Source organism: Vicugna pacos, chromosome 1, assembly GCF_048564905.1.
Source record: "Vicugna pacos chromosome 1, VicPac4, whole genome shotgun sequence".
Taxonomy (NCBI): Eukaryota; Metazoa; Chordata; class Mammalia; order Artiodactyla; family Camelidae; genus Vicugna; species Vicugna pacos.
The window spans coordinates 92,049,814-92,072,117 of NC_132987.1; the positions used below are offsets into that span (position 1 = coordinate 92,049,814).

At 32.8% G+C, this 22,304-nt stretch overlaps 1 long non-coding RNA gene across 1 annotated transcript; it reads right to left on the minus strand.

Annotated features, from left to right (window-relative positions):
* Positions 1-4,286: 4,286 nt before the first annotated feature.
* On the minus strand, positions 4,287-15,503 carry LOC140699204 (uncharacterized). The gene is made up of 3 exons (XR_012077244.1): positions 15,413-15,503; positions 13,294-13,356; positions 4,287-4,343 (listed from the first exon to the last, which is right to left on the minus strand). It is a non-coding gene; the product is annotated as an uncharacterized lncRNA (long non-coding RNA).
* Positions 15,504-22,304: the final 6,801 nt, after the last annotated feature.

A 22,304-nucleotide genomic window follows, 5' to 3' on the forward strand; every position in this document is an offset into this window, starting at 1 on the left:
AATCCGCTATTGAATAAAATGAGAAGATAAGTACCATTTTTTTACCAAATAATTGAGTTCTCAAAGACTTTGGTTTAGAAGTTGAGGTAGAAGCAATTAGAATTTCCCAGTAAAGAACTACTTCAGGTCTTGAAAATTCAATTTTGTGTAACATAATTGTATCATTTAGTACACCCTAAATTTGATTTGAGGGGCCTCTTATTTCTGCCCTTATTTCCTGACAATGTGATATATTGTTTCTCATTATGAAAGATTTATTATAAGCTGTCAATAAATATATCACTTTATAAGTATAATTCTATTTCATCTGAACAGAAGAGTTTATGACAACAAAGTTAGATTGAGTTTTGTGTAGGTAATGAAAAATAGCTGCCTTATTCTATTATTTATTCAGAAGCAGCTCTTCCATAAGATGAATTTGGTGACCCTGTGAAAGCCTTCCAGAAACTACAGGTTTTATGCTGGTTCAAAATAAACACCTCTGGAAACTAACAAAACAGTGTCTCTGATGACTGGTATTTGTAAAAGCTGGGCCATAATTTAGGCTTTCTGAATTCAGTAATGCTTTATTAAAACCCCAGCTAGTCATGTAACATGTTTATACATTCATTTATTCACTCATTCATTCATTCAACAACCATTTGAATATAAAATGGAGGGTAAAATACAGCCTCCGCATTTATGGTGCTTTTATTCAGAGCTGTTGACTTACATCAGTTACTACAACTTTGTAATTACACCACAGTCTACTTAGAGCACAAATTCTTATAGACTCACAGTTCCAGCTGTGGGTAAATTACTTAAATTATTTGTGTCTCATCTGAAAAGTGGATATTATAACTATTTTTGTCAAAATATTATCCTGAAGACTAAATATATTAATATTATCAAACACTAAGAAAAGTTTCTGTTTTTAGTATTACACAGTAAATGCTAAATAAATGTTTGCTGCAGGTTAATTTAATATGTTAAGATTACTGTAAGTAATGTGTATTTGTTGCAAACTTAGTTGCTTATTGTTGATGATTCAAAAACAAGGTGTGATTTACCTAAGAATATATAAATAAAAGAAAATGTGAAGAGTGTGACTTTTGATTAGGTTATATAAAAAGAAAGAGTAGGCAACTCTAGAAGAATGGAACTTCACATAGCTATTTATTTTCAGAGATAATTAGTAGTTTACTGGCCTACATCTGCTCTAAGGAATTCTACTTGTTTATAAATGTTTTGCCTATAAAATATCACTCATCTATACTGATTACAAAGCACAAAATAAACTTTACATTTCCCTTTTCTAAATATAAAATTTGAAATAAAAAATACTCGCTATATATTTTAGCTCTTTATATACCTGTATTTTAACTCTTTTTTTAAAAGATCGAGTTAACTGAACACTAGGGATTTTATATGTACTTGACTAATTAATTGGTGCAGCTGCCAATCTCATTGCATTTATTAAGAAAATTTTATGAGGACAATAAATCCTAGTTCATCAAGGGAAATTAAAACTTACGGAAGTTGGTAAGAAATAATAATCACTACATTCGACAAGTTGAAGATGGCAGCTCATAGGAGGACATTCCCTCGTTACATCCAGTGATTCAGATTTGATGAACATTACTTTGCTCAGTACTTTCCTACCACTTCTTGTTCCCTACCCCCTCTAAAAATGCCCTGCTCAAAATGATCACCTTTCTTTTAAATTTCTGCAGGCATTGGTTTTGTGTAAGTTTGGGGAATAACAATGCCATGGGCAAATTTCACTTATTAATTTCCTTCATTCATTTGAAGTGCAACCACAACATAGCCAGGACTTTCAGACCACAACACTTTGCATAACATGAAGAATATAAAATTCAACAAATGAATGTACCTCCTAGGTCTCACGTTTAAGATGATTGAGAAAGTGTGGTTATAAAGCTTTACAGCATATGGAAAACATGTGATGAAGGGAGAAAACAAAATACATTTATTGATGGAGGGAAAATGAAATAACCACAAAAAGGAGAGAGGAAAAACAAACTTTAGCTTTAGAAGAGGACAAGCATCATATTAAGGGCTGGTGGTGCTGTCGTAGGCAGTCTCTAAAATTACCCCCAATGATACTTGCCTCTGAGTATTTATACTTTTTTGTAATTCCCTGATTTTGAGTGTGGTCTGGACCCAGGGACTCATTTCTAAAAAATACAATATGGCAAAAGTAATGGGATGTCACTTCCCATATTAGGTTACAAAAGACTCTGGCTTTTGTCTTGCCTTTCCTCTCTGGCTCTGTCTCACTCATGCTGAGGGAAACCAGGTGTCATGTATGAGCTGCCCAAAGGAGAATTGATATTTCTGGACAACAGCCACTGAGGACCTGAGACGTGCCAACAGCCATGTGAGTGAGCTTGGATGACGACCCTCAGTTGAGCCTTAATTTGACTGTAGCCCCAATCTGCACCTTGACTGCAGCTTTGGGAGGGCCTCTGAACCAGAGATTCCAGCTAAGGCTTGCCTAGATTCCTGACTCACAGAAATTAGGATATGATAAATATTTGTTGTTTTAAATGGACTATCATTTACTCCACTTATCCAAAGTTATCTGTGCCTACGCACATCTATGAAGTTACTGTTAAAACAGTAAGCTTCCGGAGGACAGGCAGAGTAATGCCTGACAAGTTTTGCACATTGTTTATTTCAGAACATAGATGCCTATCAGTTATTTAATGTGTTCTCTTGTTGAGCATAATAGGATTTTCTACCAAAATGAGCTACGGATTTGAACTTCAATTACCTAAATAATTGCTTGAAAGCCCTGTTTCACTTTAGCTTTGGATTACTGGGTCTGAAAAATTATTAATTCAAGGTTCAGTTTTCTTCTGTTTGTCACTTAAAAAAAAATAACTTGCAATGTAAACTTGAGGAATGGAAAGTTGATACCAAATCTGTAATCTGGCAGAGAAAAACGCCTCCCTTTCACATCACAAGAAACCAAAAGCATGAAATGTCATTCTACATGGTTTCACTTACAGTTAATTCCATAAATTGTGATTAGTTTGAATATATGTAATATTAATAGCTTACTTTCTACATCAACAGATGCAAACTTCAAAACCCTTGTCTATTTGCTCTTCATTTTTAAAATGCTTGCTTAAAAGATATAGTATCAAGGGCTTTTCATGCTTAGAAAAAAGACTGATAACCAAATGTAATCCTAAGATAATATTCCTGTTCAAACTAGGTTATAATGATTGACATGTACAGGATATTTTTATGGGCATACAAATATGAAAATATGAAAAACAGAAATACACTCATTGAATTCCATATATTCTGGAAATAAAATGTCTGCCTAGCAAACTACATATCAATATAATAAATTCCTCTACCTATGTGATAAAAAACAAATAATAGGCAGAAAGCATCCTGAGCAAATACAGAAATAATTATAAATATGTATAATTATCACTTCCATTTTTTTTTAATCAAATACATTTTCAGTACCTATACTGGGCCAAAAACCCACTCTTAAAACTGATAAGCATATCTGATAGATATACAGCATTTTTGTAGCCACTTGCATATGCATTTTTGAAAAGATTTATCAGATATCTTTCAAAATGGTTTGTGTATACACTGAGCAATAAAACAAAGAACAAGTAACTTGTCAAAATATGACAGCATAGAAAAGTTATGCTGAAAATATTTTAGAAATATATGTCCTGCCAAGGCTTTTGCTATAGAATTTAAATTATATCCAATGGAAATTACAATTGGCAGTTAATGTTACTATCTAAATTAATTAACATATGAGTTAATATTTCTAGCATCAAAATTTTAAACATTGATATATTTTAATATATCTCATTAATGCTTATGTTATTGAATATAAACATTAATTATCACTTGCATCATTATTTTATGTACTTACAAAAGAAAAATCCTGGCAATTAAACTCTGATATAGCAGGGATTTTAAGATGATTCACAAATTCAGATATGTTGAAATGTGAAAATAAAATTGTGCATGTTATTCCAATGAAATATGATAATTACTTTATATGCCTATACAAAATACTCCAAAAAAGCCTCAAGGTCTGCAAAGATTTGACAAGTGTCTTCATGTTAAAAAAAAAAAACACTAAAATCACTTCTTTCAATTACATTTTTTTTAGACAAGAGTTTCTATTTATGTACTTGTAAAAATCCACGATGGTTTTTAATGAACATCAATTACACTTCAATTTTTCATATTATTCATGAAAGAAAATAATTTAGACTCCTTTACAGAACTGCCAATTGCAATTTACCTTGCCTCTTTCAGTCAAGGGAAGGTTCATAAATCAGCAACTGGAGCATTTACTAAATGACAAAGAAACAAAATTACAAATGAATACTATAATCCAACATTTTTCTTCAAATAACAAATTCAATATAGTTTTAGTAAAGAGGTTCTTAAAAAACTATGAAGGGAAGGGATGTTTCTCTTTTATGTCTGAGTTACATTATTGGAAGGACTCCCAAAAGGAATAAGAAAAAATGTTTGGAAAAATCATTAATATTACATTGTTTCAAAATTTTATTGAATATGAAGTCTGAAAAGACTGGGAAAGTTTTAAAATCATAGCCAGCTAAATATTATACTGGAGGCCTACAAAACATAGATATGATAAAGTATTTTCTTATAGCTTCCTAAACCATGCAATTTCACTATACTATCAAAGAAAGGCTACCTGTTTCATTAAGAAGAGCTAAGTTTGAATTCGAGCTGTGTGGCCTTGGACAATATAAGTCCTCTGGACAGTAACTTTTTTAACTGTGATATGTACATTCCATACATATTTTTAAGATTAAATAATATGTGTAGACTAGTTCAGTACCTTAAGTTCAATTGCCATTCACTGTAAAAGGAACTTGCATTATTTTACAGGAACATAAAGAGAAATGTCATGTAATAATCATTCAATTAATACTAACACAATAGCAATTGACAAATCTTTCAAAGTATATTAAAATAAAGAAAGCTCACCAAATATATTCATATGAAAATTACCTGTGCCTTTTAGGTCTACAGTATAAACCTACAACTAAATAGAACTACACACATGTAATGTATCCATTAGCCTTGTTGTATCCCTTAGGGTCCATTTGGTAATGGCTGCAGACATTTTTGACTGTGAATACTAGGGAGGGTCTATTACTGGCATATCTAGTGTCTAGTGTCAGGGATGCTGCTAAGCATCTTCAGACACACAGTGTCCTCAGAACAAGGAATATCCAGCTCCAGATCTCGACTGAGTTGTGTTGGAGAAGCTTGTATTAGCCAGGTGTTTCTGCAGGCAGCCATTTTACCATGTGAAGAAATGAATTATAATAAATATAGTAACAGAAACATGCCTGAAAAGGGAAAGATGTACCTACACTGTTTTGTTATCAGATTTAGTTTAGTTTCAAGATTTTAAAAAGGGGTTTGCTAATGTCACTGTGATATTTGTGAGTTGCTGGGTTTTAGATTATGACATATTCTAGTTTTTTTGCTTGTTTGTTTTCAAAGTCAAGTTGGTGACCAGTAGCACTGTTTCACTATTGCACTGGAAGGCAATTATAGGCTGTTTCCTAGATGGAACCTATTCATAATTTTGGTGGAACTTGTCTCATTTTCCACCTTGAAATGGAAGAAAAGAAAATAACATTCCTGGCAGATCTAAGGATCTATTGTGTCAGAAACTGCCACCTCCTTTTGTTCTAGTTTAAAAATATACGTAAATATACAGTTTTTAACCCTGTATACTGCCAGCAACCATGTCCCTGCGATCATATTCAAATGCCTGTGCCACATCCAATTCCACGCCGCCCTACCACGGCAGCACCTTCCAGCTACGTGGCACTCTGCTGAATGCTACAGGGATCAAGCTAAATTGCCACAGTACCTTCCTTCTAAAAGCTCCAGAAGTCTTTTGCGGTTGAAGAATAATCAATTACTTATCCAATTCAATTCAACAAATATTTATTAAGCATTCATTCATTCTTGTATTTTCTCCCCCTGTGGGCTGCTATCCTTAAGAGCAGCTAAAGAAGCAAAATGACTCCCGTTTATTAAAGACTTTTATTTTAAAGATGCTTAAGTGCAGTTCACAGTTCTTCAACTGCTCTTACCAAATCCTCAGAGGCTCCACTGTAGAGGAAATTCATGTTCCATCATACAGAAACAAGAGTAATATGTTCCATTTGTATTTCGTTAAGAAAATATCAGCATTATAATGAAGGGACGGATGTGCAGAGTAGAGATGTGTGTCTAAATACGTCATTATACACTACTACTATAAATAAGCTGATTTATAAATTCATATTAGATAATAAAGAATGTGAATTTACCTCTCAAAACACTATAGATGTTAAGCGTTTGTACTGCATAGTCTATGAAAAAAGAGCATATTTTGTTTAGTACATTTTAATTGCTCCTGGTTTGTATCAAGGTTTAGATAATACAAAAGTCTGCTAAATATTTTGAGAAGCATATGCTTCTATTTCCAATAAGAACCACCACTTTTTTTCCCTTTCTCCTGAGAAGAAGAGAGAGTAGTTAGATGCCAATCTTAAAATAAATATTCTTCATTTGGATCGATATATAGATGACTCCTTCCAAGAACATTAGTCATGGTACTGCTGGGAACTGTCTCCAGATTTATCCCAGCCACAAAAAAGATAGAGCATCTTCTCTAGAGAACCCCTGGTGTTCTGCTTTTTCCACCTTGGGATTCAGAAGAGTACTCCAGTACATTCTCATGGGAATGTCAAAAATAATAGCCTACCTGTCACCTGTCTTGGAGTCAGGATTATGTTTCTCTTGTAAGAGGCCTACTGCTTTAGCACTTTGTAAGGTCATTCAAAGTCAACATGTACTACTGAAGATGCTGCAAAGGCATGCGTTTCCCCTTAGTTACAGCACAGCCTAACTGAACTTTTCAGGCAGTCCGAAGTTCTCAACAGAGCTCATCTGCCTAGAGGTAAAGGACTGAGGTCTGCGATCTTCCAAAATCCAATCTTCTAGACACTTCACAAACATAAAAATAAACATTTATTATAATCATAAAGGATGCACAATAAACTTGATTTCCTAAGCTTGGCATTAAAAGCTCTCACCAATCTGATTTCAGCCCACTTTCCTACATGCTCTTCCCTCCTGAGTGCACATAAGGAATTCTCATGTATTTTAGAGCATGGTCTTCCTTACACTATACTCTTTATCATTTTTCCACAAATACCTTTTATAAAAATTTCATTTTCTCAAGGAGAGGGAGCATTATTTTGTTCATTTTAATGCCACCCACAGTGCCTAAGACTATAATTTGTACACAGTGGAAACCTAACAAATGTCTGAAGAACTGGAAATAGTAAGTAAAATAAAACAAAACAAACTGGTATATTTTCATTACAAAAAGGGGGAAAAAGTGAAATAAAATATTGGATCATTTTTCAGCCCTGAAATGTAATCAGTTGTTAAAGGAATGCTGGCCTTCAAACCACTATCCTTTTCTGCATTATTCCACTTACTAAAAGACATGCCTTCGCCTGCATTTCTTTGTAAGCCACTGGCTTTTTAACCGTTATGAAACATGCTCTTAAATCTATTGAAACACTTATATCAGGGTCACTTATCATCTCTCAATCAAAAGTACAAATATCTTTCTCATTTTCTTCTCTTTATCAACATCCTTGCTGTGTTTGCCTCTCACACATACATCCTAAACTGCTTTCACTTCTTGGCTTCTGTGACATCCTACTTTCTCAACTCACTTCTCTGATCACCTACTTACTGTTTTATTCATATCCTGTCATTTAAATACCTAAACATCTACTTTTATTCTTTATTATCATACTCTTACTCCAGTTAATGTAATATTTTAACTTACCTGTTGCTTTATGATTAAAAGGCACAGCCTTCACTTTTTCTAAAATTCAGATTGCACGAAGTAAATATTTATCAAACTGACTGAACTAAATGCATCATTCTCTTCCTGTCTCATCACTGTCACAATAGTAAGAAAAATACTCCCATTTCTTATTTTGGAACTGTGTTCTGCAAATTGAGCCTCACATTATAGACTCTGCAATCTTCAGGGCTTAAGACAGTATTAATACCAAATAGGTAAAAATTGCTCTTTTCATAATTCTCTGTATAGCTCAACTTAATATGAAACAGTAAGATTTATGAAGAGATTAGTTTTTATCTTCAAATCTAAACATGTTCAAAATAGCCATTGTTTCAAATTGCTGTCTCAGCAGAAAGAGCTTTCTGAAGGCACTGGTAGGTTTGGGCTAAGCATCAGCAGGTTAGAAAGTGTCTCAGGCATGGAAATTACTGCACATCTGGCCTCTCTCAGCACCTAAATGCATATATGTATATACTGAAATGGAACATACTGTTTGTTCTTTTTGTGTGTGTGAAATCTTTAAATAAATTTAGAAAAGATATTACCCTATTGTGCGTTTTCATAGAATAATATTTCAGGACCACGATTACAAACAAGAACAACAGAATGTATTGAACAAACATGCTCTATTTTTATCTTGGTTGGTATTAATAATCACGTGCAGTATTCATTTACAGAAGCAGAATTTTCATTGGAAAATAATAAAAAGTATGTTCATGGTTCAGTAAATGAATCTCAGATGCATAACCACACTTGACAGATTTTAGCCCCTAATGCCTTAATCCTTCCCCAGCTTCACTGATGCAACCTCTGGAAACCTAAGTATTAATTTGAGAGTATCACTTTTGCTTACATCATCTGGAAAGGAGGATTCAGAATGCTTTTTGTGTAAATTGCAATTATACATAGCACACTTTGTAGAGCCGTTTTCATATAACTTTACATAATTGAATTGTATTCACTTTATTTATTTTTTTTTGCATGGGAATGAATAATGCAGTCTAAACATCAGTCACTAAAATTAAAGTGAAACAACGTGGTTTCTAAATCACAATATAATACTTGTAAAAGTTATCAGGGCACAAGAGTTCTCCATTCCAGACTGAAAATACATGCTTTACCAGAAATAACATTTTTTAAAGCACTTAATCATAAAATAATGGTATTTTAAAACTGAAGTAATTTTAAATTTACAAGAGTGGTGCAAAGACAGTATAGAGGATCCCTTATTCCTTTACCCATTTCCCCGTAATATTAGCACCTTACAAAACAATAGAACTTCGATCAAAATTAAATGTTGCATTCAAAATTGTAGAATGGATAAACAAGATTATACTGTATAGCACAGGGAAATATATACAAGATCTTATGGTAGCTCACAGAGAGAAAAATGTGACAATGAATATATATATGTTCATGTATAACTGAAAAATTGTGCTCTACACTGGAATTTGACACAACATTGTAAAATGATTATAAATCAATAAAAGATGTTAAAAAAATGAAATGTTGTGTTCTTGGGTCCAAGCCAATATACCATGTTGCATTTAGTTGTCATATTACTTATCCTCTTTCAATCTCTGATTCCTTGTCATTGACAGGATTAAAGAGTAATGGTCAGCTATTTTGTAGACTGCATTTGGGATTGCCTTGTATTTTCTCAAGATTAGATGTGATTATTGATTTTTAGGAGAGAATACTACAAAGGTGAAATTTTTTTTCCATCATATTATATTATGGGTATAGACACCAATGTGACATTACTAGTTAACTTAGATGTCTAGGTTAGGAGAATATCTGCCAAGTTTCTCCAGTATAAGTTATTATTTTCCCTTTTCTAGACTCCATTAGACCATGACATTTTTCACAGAACAAGAACAAATATCCTAAAATTTATATGGAATCACAAAAGACCCAGAATTGTCAAAGCAATACTGAAGAAAAAGAATGAAGCTGGAGGACTGACCCTCCCAGACTTCAGACAATACTACAGAGCTACAGTAATCAAAGCAGCATGGTATTGGCATAAAAACAGACACATGGATCAATGGAACAGAATAGAGAGCCCAGAAATAAACCCACAGGACTATGGTCAATTAATCTTTGACAAAAGAGGCAAGAACATACAATGGAGTAAAGAAAGTCTCTTCAGCAAGTCGTGTTAGGAAAACTGGACAGCAGCATGTAATTCAGTGAAGTTAGAACACTCCTTCACTCCATACACAAAAATAAACTCAAAATGGCTTAAAGACTTAGATATAAGATAAGACATGATAAACCTCCTAGAAGACAATATAGGCAAAACATTCTCTGACATATATCTTAGCAATATTCTCCTAGGACAGTCTATCCAGGCAATAGAAATAAAAGCAAAAATTAACAAATGGGACCTAATTAAACTTATAAGCTTTTGCACAGCAAAGGAAACCATAAGCAAAACAAAACAACAGCCAATGGAATAGGAGAAAATATTTGCAAATAATACGACTGACAAAGGTTTAATTTTCAGAATATATAAACAGCTCATACAACTTAATAACAAAAAAAACCCCAACTCAAAAATGGGCAGAAGACCTAAATAAGCGGTTCTCCAGTGAGGACATACAAATGGCCAATAGGTACATGAAAAAATGCTCAATATTGCTAATTATCAGAGAAATGCAAATCAAAACTACAATGAGGTATCACCTCACACCAGTCAGAATGGCCATCATTAAAAAGGCCACAAAGAATAAATGCTGCAGAGGCTATGGAGAAAAAGGAACCCTCCTGCACTGCTGGTGGGAATGTAGTGTGCTGCAGCCATTATAGAAAACATTATCGAGATTCCTCAAAAGACTAAAAATAGATTTACCATATGATCCAGTAATCCCACTCCTGGGCGTATATCTGGAGGAAACTCTAATTCAAAAATATACATGCACCCCAATGTTCACAGCAGCACTATATGTAATAGCCAGTATATGAAAGCAACCTAAATGTCCATTGACAAATGACCAGATAAAGAAGTTGTCATATATACATACACTGAAGGAACTAATGAACTCATCTACAAAACAGAAATAGACATAGTTAACAGTCTTATGTTTACTGGGGAAAGGAGGTGGTAAAGGATAAATTTGGGAGTTTGAGATTTGCAAATGTTAGCCACTATATATGAAAATAGATTAAATAACAAGTTTCTTCTGTATAGCACAGGGAACTATATTCAATATTTTGCAATAACCTTTAATGAAAAAGAGTATGAACATGTATATATATGTGCGTATGTATATATATATACATACGCACATATGTGTATATATATATATATACATGACTGGGACAATATACTGTATACCAGAAATTGACACATCATAACTGACTATACTTAAAAAATAAAAGTGAGTCACTAAATCTAGCTGTCACTCAAGAGGAGGGTAACAAAGCTCCTCCTTGTGGAGGGAGTAGTTTCAAAGAATTGTAGACATATGTAAAAGCACCATAATTAATGAGTATTTAGAAGGAAATACTTAACGCTATACATTTATCTTCTTTCTTCTTATATATTTGCCATTAATTTGGCATTCAATCTACCATTTACACTCTAGAAATGGAAAAATATATATGATGCATATATGATATCTATAATGATATATATTATTTAACATATAACATTATTTAATATAAATGATGACACATTAAAGTATACATGTATAAAGAATATATATATATATACACACACACACACACATATATATATACACATTCTTTCAATTCTTCTCTTAGCCATTTGATTTACATCAGCTTATCCCTGTATCTCTTACAGAATTCTTATGCAGTAAATTGAGATATATATATAATTATTATATAATAATATAATTATTAGATACATGTGTAATAAATAAAATATTGTTAAAGAAACAAATAGAAAATAATTCTGTTAGTACTCTTGATAATATCTTTATAAAAGTTTAAAAAATAGTAAATAAAATAAATGTAGATTTGCCCATGGAGGAATTTCAACCAGCATGGGCTAAATTTATACCAAATATTCTCTCATTTATACAGAGAATTTCCCTCAAGACTTGCAAAGAATGATATCTTTATACTCAATTGCCAACTTATATGCTGTCTCCTCAGAAAGAGTCTCATTAACTCTTTAGGTTACTGAAGTCACTCTCTCATATAACTCTTCTATTTTCTATTTTCTTAATTTTTTTTCTCATCTCAGTGGAGGTTAAGCTTCAGAAGACCATAGAAGCAGTGTCTGCCACTTAGTTGCATTCCCATAGATTTTTATTGGTTAACTGAATAAATGCATTATTGAATCACCAAATGGGTCTCTTGGGAGAAATTTTTAATAAAATCTCCTGTTGCATTTCCATGTTATAAAACTCAACCTATCTGACTTTTTAAGTGGATATGTCATGTTCATTTGTATGCATATTCCACTGCGCCCTTATAAAATTCTCATCAGATTATTCCTTATATTACCAATCAGTTTTTCAATCCAGAATTATTGCATTCATTTAAGCCCTTCGAGTGAATGTTTGGTAACTCTTTATTCTATTACTATACACTGTTTCACATACAGCTTTCTCAATGATGAGCATAGACCCTCTGTTTTTTCTTCTACCTAAATCCATGAAAATATTCCATCACATTTCCTTTTAGAGCCTAATCATTTATACCCCAGAAGTAACAGTATCACAAATTCCTTAAGGATCTGTGTGTCTTATCCAGTACCTTCTGGATTATATTTCAAGATGTGTTTGATGATAAATATGGATCTGAATCACATTAGGGAAAAAAAGCACTATATATACTAGAAGCTTACCTTGTATTCTCATTCTTTACTGCTACACAGAACAATTTACATTTATCTATTCCTAAAATTTTGATAGATATTGCCCAATGCTGGCCTTTTGTAATATTCCAGCTGAGTCTCTCTGACGTTGGAGATCACGTCTATTACAAATTAATCTCTCCCTCTCTATCCCTCTCCCTCTCTCATTTTTTTTTTCTGATCCAGTCTCTCTTTAAGCTCTGCCACATGATTGGTATTTTCAAATAGTATATAAAAATCCTGTGGAACTTTGCGTGTTTTAAATAGAAATAGTGAAAACTAAACATTTAAATTAAGGGGAAAACTGACGGAATGCTTAGAAGTGAACAAATGAGAAAAATTTAATTCCCCCTTTTTTTCAGCCTGAAATGATTTTTCCCAATTCGATGCTTCCTTCAAGTGTCAGAAGTCATCTTAATCAGGCACCTAATACTATACTATATATATAGTAACTTGTTTATTATGTGTCTGTCCTGCTGTATAGAAGAGAAAAGAGATTATTTTATTATGTACTATAATAGATTATATCTATTAATCATTTCTTACGTACTTTTCTGTGTTCCCAGGATGCCATTCTGTACCGTTCTGCAAACCCAGTGCCTGTAGCATTGCTCTGCGTAGACAGGTGTTCAATAAATATTTGTGGGACTATAAATGTGAATAAAGTACTAAAGTGATCCTCTCAAATGAAACTGAATTTGTATAATTGATCATATTAACATTCTATTAAATGAAGAATATAATCTCAACATAAACACTAAAGTGGGGCTGATTTAAATTCTATATTTAAAATATAAAATAAATTTAACTCTGTGTTTCAGGGTGTACTATATATATTTGAATGATCAGTGTCAACTTAATACATCTAATCATACATTGACCATTTGTTGTCGGTTTCACATGTGGAAGGAATATATCCAAAAACAATCTTCTAAAGACTTATTAAAGAACTATAAATAGATACAAAGATAATCCATTTAAATAAGGAAAAAAGTAAGTCTAGAAATTTAAAAATTGTTTCAATAAGCCTATTGAAAAAGACCTGTACTATGTTTAAAAATCAGGATTTAAACATAAGTAAAAGAAACTTCTCTGAAAATTTCTGCAGGTTTTTATTCAAAACCTCCAGAATTAAGAAAGTATGTAACACATAGGCATCCACTGTCACAAATTCTAAATTTGTCTAATTTCTCATTTAAAAAATAGTATAATGCATTTTGGAGATTAATAGGTAAAAATGTTTCCAAAAAGATATAAAGAATAGAACTCAGTACACAATTTATGAATAATCTAAAGCTTATTCTAAGGTGTTATTCCAAATAATATTTACATGTAAATGTTTAAATTACCTATTCATTCATAAATTTCATATATAATGTCTAGCGATTATGGAAATTCTAGAAGAGTAAAAAATACTCATCAGGTTATACTTGGTTGGGTCTCCTAGATAAATAGTTTTAATTTAAGCCATTGAAATATACATTAGCCAAAGTGCTACATTCAATGCTTAATCAGCATATATGAAGGGAAGAAAAAAAAAAGCCGTCTTCTATGTTGTTTATAATATCTTCTAGTGTTATACACATTTGTTGCTATCATTCCCAGGCCATCGCAAAGTAGATAGTGGATTATAGCCTTATTTCTGAAGATCAGTACAAATTATTTGCATGTTTAACATTAAATCTGTAATCAAGAGCACATAAGACAAAATAGCTTGAAGTCAATGGCCACTCACTCACATATGTAGAGGAGATTAGCTCCCCCTACACCAGGAGTGGCTAATGGAGGCTTTCTCCCCAACTGGTTTTGGGGCATCGCTTTGCACATGGAATAACTGAAAAAAGTGAAATGATTTTATCTTTATATAGAACTGAGTCCTAACAGGTGAACAAGTATACCTATTACATTAAAACATGCACAGTTCCTATTTCCTAGGACATGGTAGGTCTAACCAGGATAGACAGACTCCGGCTCTAGATAGAGAATGAGCCCATACTGTCTTGTATGTACTTGTCTTCCCTAAGCCAACTGCAAGTGGCCGCAGATTGATGCCTGCGGAGCCTGATTAATGGGCAGTCAGACTTTGGTTTTAGAAACACACATATCACACTTATTTTTAACATCAAAGATAGCTGTTAAGTTTTGCTTCTCTATGCGAGGTGGCATTCATCACTTCATATTCATTTGGTCTCCGAAACTCAAACCCTGCCAACTTTAGTGTTATATGCGTATCTAAAGTAGAAAATAATTTTTCCAGCTTTATCTTTTGTAATAGTTTCATCAAACAGATATCAAAAGCCTACAGAGCATTAGTCAGGGACAGGGTGATTAGTTTCTCTCTTTATGGATGGGTAATTAATATAAAAAGGATGGAAAAAATCCTTAATCCCATTACACTTGATCCATCATTTAGCAATGCTTTTTGACTCTTCAAGGTAAAATCTGCATGTGAATTTCCCCAAAGCAATCAAGTCATCAGTTTCATAAAATTACAAAATCCCACAGCAAACTGTACATCACTGATAGAAAAAAGTGAGGTTTCTGACATTCATCTAAGAGCATCTCATTGAATAAAACTGTATCAAAGATATCACTTTTTAAATTATTCCTAATAGCATTGACCTAATTTTGCTTTAGCTTATTATACAAGTCAAGGATAAAGGCAGTACCTGCATAACAGAAAACATAAAATATCAAAAGAGGTGTAGGTATAAATCTACAGATGAGCCTTATGAATTGGCAAGGCATTGTGGCTCACAGAAGCCTATGTAGTGCTGCAAAGTGACAGAGCAGTCTATTGCATCACAAAGGCAAGCCTTTCTCAGAATGTTCAAGGTAACTTTTCAAAACCTATTAAATGGATCTGTCAAGATTGTGTATTGGCCTGACCCACAGTTTTAAATGTTACTGTTTTGTCTTCTTGCCTATTTCCATTTTCTAATGTACCGCACGTCATAAGATTACAATGTGACTCAGATGAACTATACTGTAACTTATGTAAATTGTTGCATGTGACACGTTACATTCAGACACATACTTTCACTGGAATTTCTTTTGCATTCATTGCTCCCCCTTTTGTACTATTTCATTTCTCATTGGAACAAACGACCTTTTTTTTAAAATTGTGGTAAGAAAGACATAACATAAAATACACCATTTTAAGCGTTTTATCTGAACAGTTCTGTGGCATTAAGTGCATTCAAATTATTTCGCAACCATTGCCACCCGTCTTTGGGACTTTCTCACATTCCCTACTGAAGTCTATACCTATTAACCGTTAGTTCTTCATTACCTCCTCTTTCCATCCCTTGGCAACCCACCATTCTACATTGTCTGTCAATTTGACTACTCTAGGAACTTCACATCAGAAGAATCATATAAATATTTGTCCTTTTGTGTCTGTCTTATTCCACTTAACTGAGTATCTTCAAGGTTCATCCATGTTCTAATTTGTGTCAAGTTTTTTTTTTCCTTTTTAAGGTTGAATAATATTTTGTTGTATTTATATACTACACTTTGCTTAGACATTCATCTGCTGATGGACACTTGAGTTGCTTCTACCTTTTGACTTTAATAAATAAGGCTGTTATGAACATGGTATACAAATATCTTCTGAGTCTGCTTTCATTTCTTTTGGCTATATACCCTGAAATGAAATTGCTGGATTATGTGGTAAGTTTAAGTTAATTTTCTTACGATATCATCATATCATTTTCCACAGGGTAAGTACGGAAAATATTTACCCATCAGCAATGCACAAGTGTTCCGAATTTTCCACATCCTAACAGCACTTGTTATTTTCTGTTGGTTTGTTTGCTTACTTTTTGGTAACAGCCATCCCAAAGGATGTGAAATATTATCACTTCATGGTTTTATTTTATTTTTTTCCTCTCCTTAATGACTAGTGATGAGCATCTTTTTATGATTTCTATATCTTCTTTAGAGAAATGTATATTCAAGTTCATTGCCCATTTTTTAAATTGGGTTTTTTGTTTTGTTGTTCTTCTTTGGTTGTAACAACAATCTTTTGGGTACAGAATCAAAAGCAAACTAATACACAGGACATAAATGAGGTACTCGTGTCCCACTTCCTGATTTTGATACATCATCATTTTATTAGGTGAAGTCAATCTTCTATCTTTCCTTTTCCCTCAATTGCATTTAAATATGATCAACAATGACTGGGAAATACTTCTCCAAATCTTACAATGTTAATACAAAATTTAGTAAGCTTAAGAGAACAGATATAGTTTATAATAAATGTATTTGTATATAAAATAAAGAGGAATTAAAAGACAAATACTGAATATTAGTTGAATTCATTTCAACTATTGGCTCTCTAAAATTCATCCTTATGCCTTTATTTGACTGTTAAGACAAGCTTAATTAAGAAAGGAGCCAACTGGTGATAAGAAACTTCAAACAGAAATTTTCTTATGGGGAAAAAACAACCCATATCAATGCAGTGGGGTATAATAAACCATTCTCCAATAGTTAATCTCATTTTTCTGAGCAGATAAATAAACAGAAGAAAACAAAAAACAAACCTGACAATTTATCCCACTCATATGTACATTTCACATACTCTCAGGGCACAAAGCAGTCCTCAAATATTTGGAAGTCTATTATGTCAAAGAAAGATTAGACTCCCGTGTTTCTCAAGAAAGCAAAGAGCCAAAGTTTAGAAGTTAAAGTGAGGCAACTTCCAGCTCAGTTTAATAATGAACTTTCTAATCCTGAGACCTGCACAACAATGGGATGGACTGCTTTGGAAAGGAGTGAATTCACTGTGCATTTTCAAGGATAAATATGAGAATCAGAGGCCAGGAGTATCACAAAAGATTTTTGTTTTTGTTTTTGTTTTTTTTGACCAGGAGGTTAGAATAGATGACCTTCTGAGTTCCTTAAAATTACTGTGTTTCTTTGATTCTAAGGCTCCCCTAAATATTGTATGGAATATAAAAAGATAAAGTTTTTACCCTAAGGACCAAACATGTAAACAAAATAATAAGTAACAACAACGCAACTAAAATATGCACTATGAATGCTACATACAAAGGAATCAGGCATTATTCGGAAAGTAACTGATTTCTAAGAAAAGATTTTGCCAATAGCAGCAGCCTTGAAAATTGAATTGTTTGCATTACTGCTGGGCTCAAATGCCTCATTCCCTTATGCTTCAATGGATTTTCTTTAAATAAAATAAAATTCCTTACTCTCTAAAATGTCTTCCTATCATATCTTATTTGTAGACTGCCAAATATATATGTACATACGTATATGATAGTTCAGAAATTTATCAAATTGTCAGTTACTCAATAAAAACTTGATGATTCAACATCATAAAATGTCAGAGAGAAGTATTATATTTGGTCAACAGAAACCTCAAGAATCTTTAGCAGAAAGGTTGAATTAAATGAATCAGTAACACAGACAAAAAATGCTCAAAAATAAAAATATTCTCTATTGTTACATGAACAAGTTAGAATCATCATTCATAATTTACAACTACATGAAATTCTTTATTTTGAAGAGTTCTGAACTGATTTACAAAATCGTCAGAAATCGTCTATGTAACTTGTAAGGTAACATTGCCTCCTCCCTATTCCATGTTTAACCTGGAATTTTTAAATTCCTGTTTATTCAACTTCTGAAATACATATACATATTATATATGAGGTTGCAAGCTTCAGACGTTGAGTGGTTCATCCTCTGAATATGTGTTACAGAGATTGATAGACATATATATATATATGGTCTTTCATTTCTCACAGCCATTATTCTAGTTCAGATCTGTCAATCTTAGGGCATCTTCCAATAGCCACAATTCTAGATCACATGATAACCTAGATCAGCCTTTAAAACATTCAATATATAGAAAATTGTCTAGAAAATAACATTCAAACTTCTTAAGCCTGGTCTTCAAAGACTTTCACAACTAGTTTCAGAATATTTTCCTTCACTCCATATGCAACCATCACTACTACCATCACAGGCTTTATTCTTGTCAATTTCTGGCCCTTTGTTCATGCTGTCTCCTCCACCTTTATTTCTGTCCTTATCTCTTTTACCAATGTCCTATCACTTTCAAAACCTCCTAGATTTCATTTCAACCACTTTTCACTTAGACAAGTTATTTTTGAGCTCACTATCTGAAAGTGATCAACTGCTCTTTAACTTCTATAAATTCTATATAGTTTATTTGAATAGTTGTTTTTATAATGCCTGTCCCATCAGGCGCTTAGTCTCTTAAGGGCTATTACAACCTTTTATTTTGTGTGTGTGTGTGTCCTCATTTTTTTTTATATTATTTTGCTAGTAAGCAATCAAAATTACGTGTTGAATTGAACTCTCTTTTTACAACTGAAGAAACAAAAATGAAGGCTGTTAAAGAGTCTTGCAAAAGATTAGACTGGGCATTATTGGGTGATTCTAAGAATAGAAACTGGGGCTCACCCATGACTGCAGTCTGGTGATCTAACCATTAGAGAATATTCATCCCCAGGTAACCTAATTTTTTTTGACAGCAGGCAATGCTCTGCAACTGTAGTACAAAAATAATTACTTAAAGGAACAGTAATGTGAGACTAATTTATTAGAATAATACATTTAACTCTAGCTTTTTATTTAGATTTCTATAAATTGCACAAGAAAGTAAAATATAAATATTCGGAGTTTAAAACTGAAGTTCATTATGCAATATCAGTTTAATTATATACTCTACTTGGAGTGTAAATTCAGACAAATCTCTAGTTTTAGAGACACAAAAATAAGTCAGGTACTGTTTATATGCAATTGCTGCTTGAAACATCACACCATGAGATTGATCTACACTGTTTGATTTGAAATTATATTTCAAAGATTAATTGAAATATTCATATTTGTGTTGTTACATTTTTGCTGAAATAAGAAAAAGATACAACCATACATATAGAATTATTTAATCCTTAAATCAATTGATGAAAAGCAACTTACATGGGGTTACTGAAGAATGAATAAGAACCAAATATAGGTTATTAATCTGAGCTCCATCCCTACATTTATGTGCCAATAAGCAAGTAGATAAACCTTTCTGAGTCTCATATCTATAATAAGGATTATAATGTTTACTCCAGTGGAAGGTCATAAGGATTAATTAGTATGTACAAAGCATTTTAAATGTGAAAGGCTATTTTTGACTGCATACATGTATAAAAATACGCATTATTCCACCCCTAAGAATAATTTATTTTATCATGTTGTACTGTTATGCAGTTAGATAGAAATTAGCACTGGGAGAGGAAGGGGAAAGGAGCAACCCAGAAAATAACAGAGAGAAGGACCTGGCTTAACTTGACCCAATGCTCAATACAATGTAATTAACATTGCAGTTTGACCCCTTCCTGTAGGTTTCTCTGTGTGCATCGTGGGCAAGAACACAAGCAAAAGAGATGGGCGTGCCTGAGCACAAGGCACACGGGCCACAAATCAATCAATCACAAAAATGCCCCCTAAGCCTGGATACAAGACAGGAGAAGCAAAGTAGCGGTGAGATGTTTTCCTCTCTTGGACTGGCCTGCTCCCAATTCTTGGGAGTATACTATATTTTACTACCGTTTTACTTAACTAATAAAATCTTGTTTATGTCACGCTTTCTCTCTCTCATTAAAAATTCTTTTTTTGGGGGCAGGGAGACTAAGAACTGAGGTAACTTTTATTCCCCTCTTTCTGGTAGCAGTCTTAGCTGACTGAGAAACCCTTAAGGTTCACACAGGTACCTCTCATCTGTGTGGCCCACTGTTGTCTATGGGAGCATAACCTAATAAACTCTTCTTCTATTTTCAAAAAGAAAAAAGAAAGAAATCCTTAAAGTACAACACATATGAAGAACAATGATTCTTTTCTTTTAATAGAAAATCTCCACACTTTCAACTTATAATTATCATAAAGCCAGTAGTCACTCTCAAAAGTCTTTCTAGACTCATCTATTTCAAGGATGTTGGCTGGTATTTATTTTGGCCACATTTAAGTAGTATTCAAATTAACAATTCTAAGGTATAAATCACCTCATGGGTCCATATGGAATCAAGCAAGCCATAAAATAATACAATGGAAGATGATAAGCACTATTTTGTTTGAATAAAAACACTTGTAACTTCAGGTCATTAGCTTTAGAAAAAATTTACCTTTGCTTTCCAATATGATTAATGTATACACATTTAAAATTCAATGAAAACAATTGTTTCAGGGATCAAAACCTTGTCATCTAAGGTCACTACTCCAATGTTCTGGATTAATCTATATATGTTTGACTAGCTGAGGATATGAATTGGCTGCACAAAAGTTTCAGGCTTTTGATACTTGAGCAAAACAGTCATGCTGTTTTCAAATCACAGCAGACTTATATACTTTGTGGTGTTGGTAGCTGGAAATAGCATTAAAATACTATTCTGTTATGTAAAGAAACTTAACCAAGTGATTGAACATTCAACTTATTCAGGTAAATGGGGTTAGTGAGAGTTGTCTGAGCCAGTAATTTTTTTCCTGTGAGAGTAGAGCTGGGTCATCTCCACCAACAAAAGGAGAAGCAAACATATAAAGCCTCAAAGTTCAACACTGCAGAGAAAGGGCACAAAAATTTCCCTTGGAAAATTTATAAAACAGATATTATTAATCCACCATCACACTCATTGAAAAGCCACAATATTTTACCCAGGACACATCTAATTTTCTGCAGCATAATTTACTCTAAAAAGCTTCAGGGTAAATTAATTGCCAAATGTATCCCTAGTTAAATAAGTAATTTGACCCATGTACGAAGATATTGAGTAGATGCCAATTAAATAGCAGAGTGTAGCTTAAAAATTATTGTTGTTGTTATTTTAATTTTAATGCAGTTGATTTCAACTATTATTTCTGATAGTAGTTTAGATAGTAGGGCCATTTTCCTGTTGAGGTTTCTTAGTTTGTGACAATAATACCATATTATCAGAACAGGAGAAAATACATTTTTTGAATTCTCTGTGGCAAAGAAATGTAATTTACACAACATCTTCCGTGAATGAGTAATTCTGACAAAAAATATTTCCACAATAAAATAATACTATCATAATCTTATCTGATGAACTGTTTTCTCGATACACTGAAAATCACTGTATGTTTTTAGCAATCTTATTTCAAATTTTCTTTGGTAGTTTTCACAGAAGAAGATGAAGATGGAAACATCCTGCTTTCTATAGGGAAATCATCTTTCATCATCTTACATTATAACCCTTCTGAAGAGTGATAAGAGGTTGCTCCCGTTTCAAGCTATGCATTATTTTGCCTACATAAAATATACTTTATAGATAATACATTTAATTTACTATGAAGATTGAGCTAAGGGTAGATGAACAAAATAGGTAAAGAGGATTAATAGGTGCAAAGTTCCAGCTATAAAATAAATAAATCAAGGAGACAGACTGTACCAATGGGGCATACAGTCAATAATATTGTAACAACTTTGTATGGTGATGATGGAAACTGAACTTACTGAGGTCATTATTTCATAATGTATAAAATATCAAATCACTACGTTGTAAT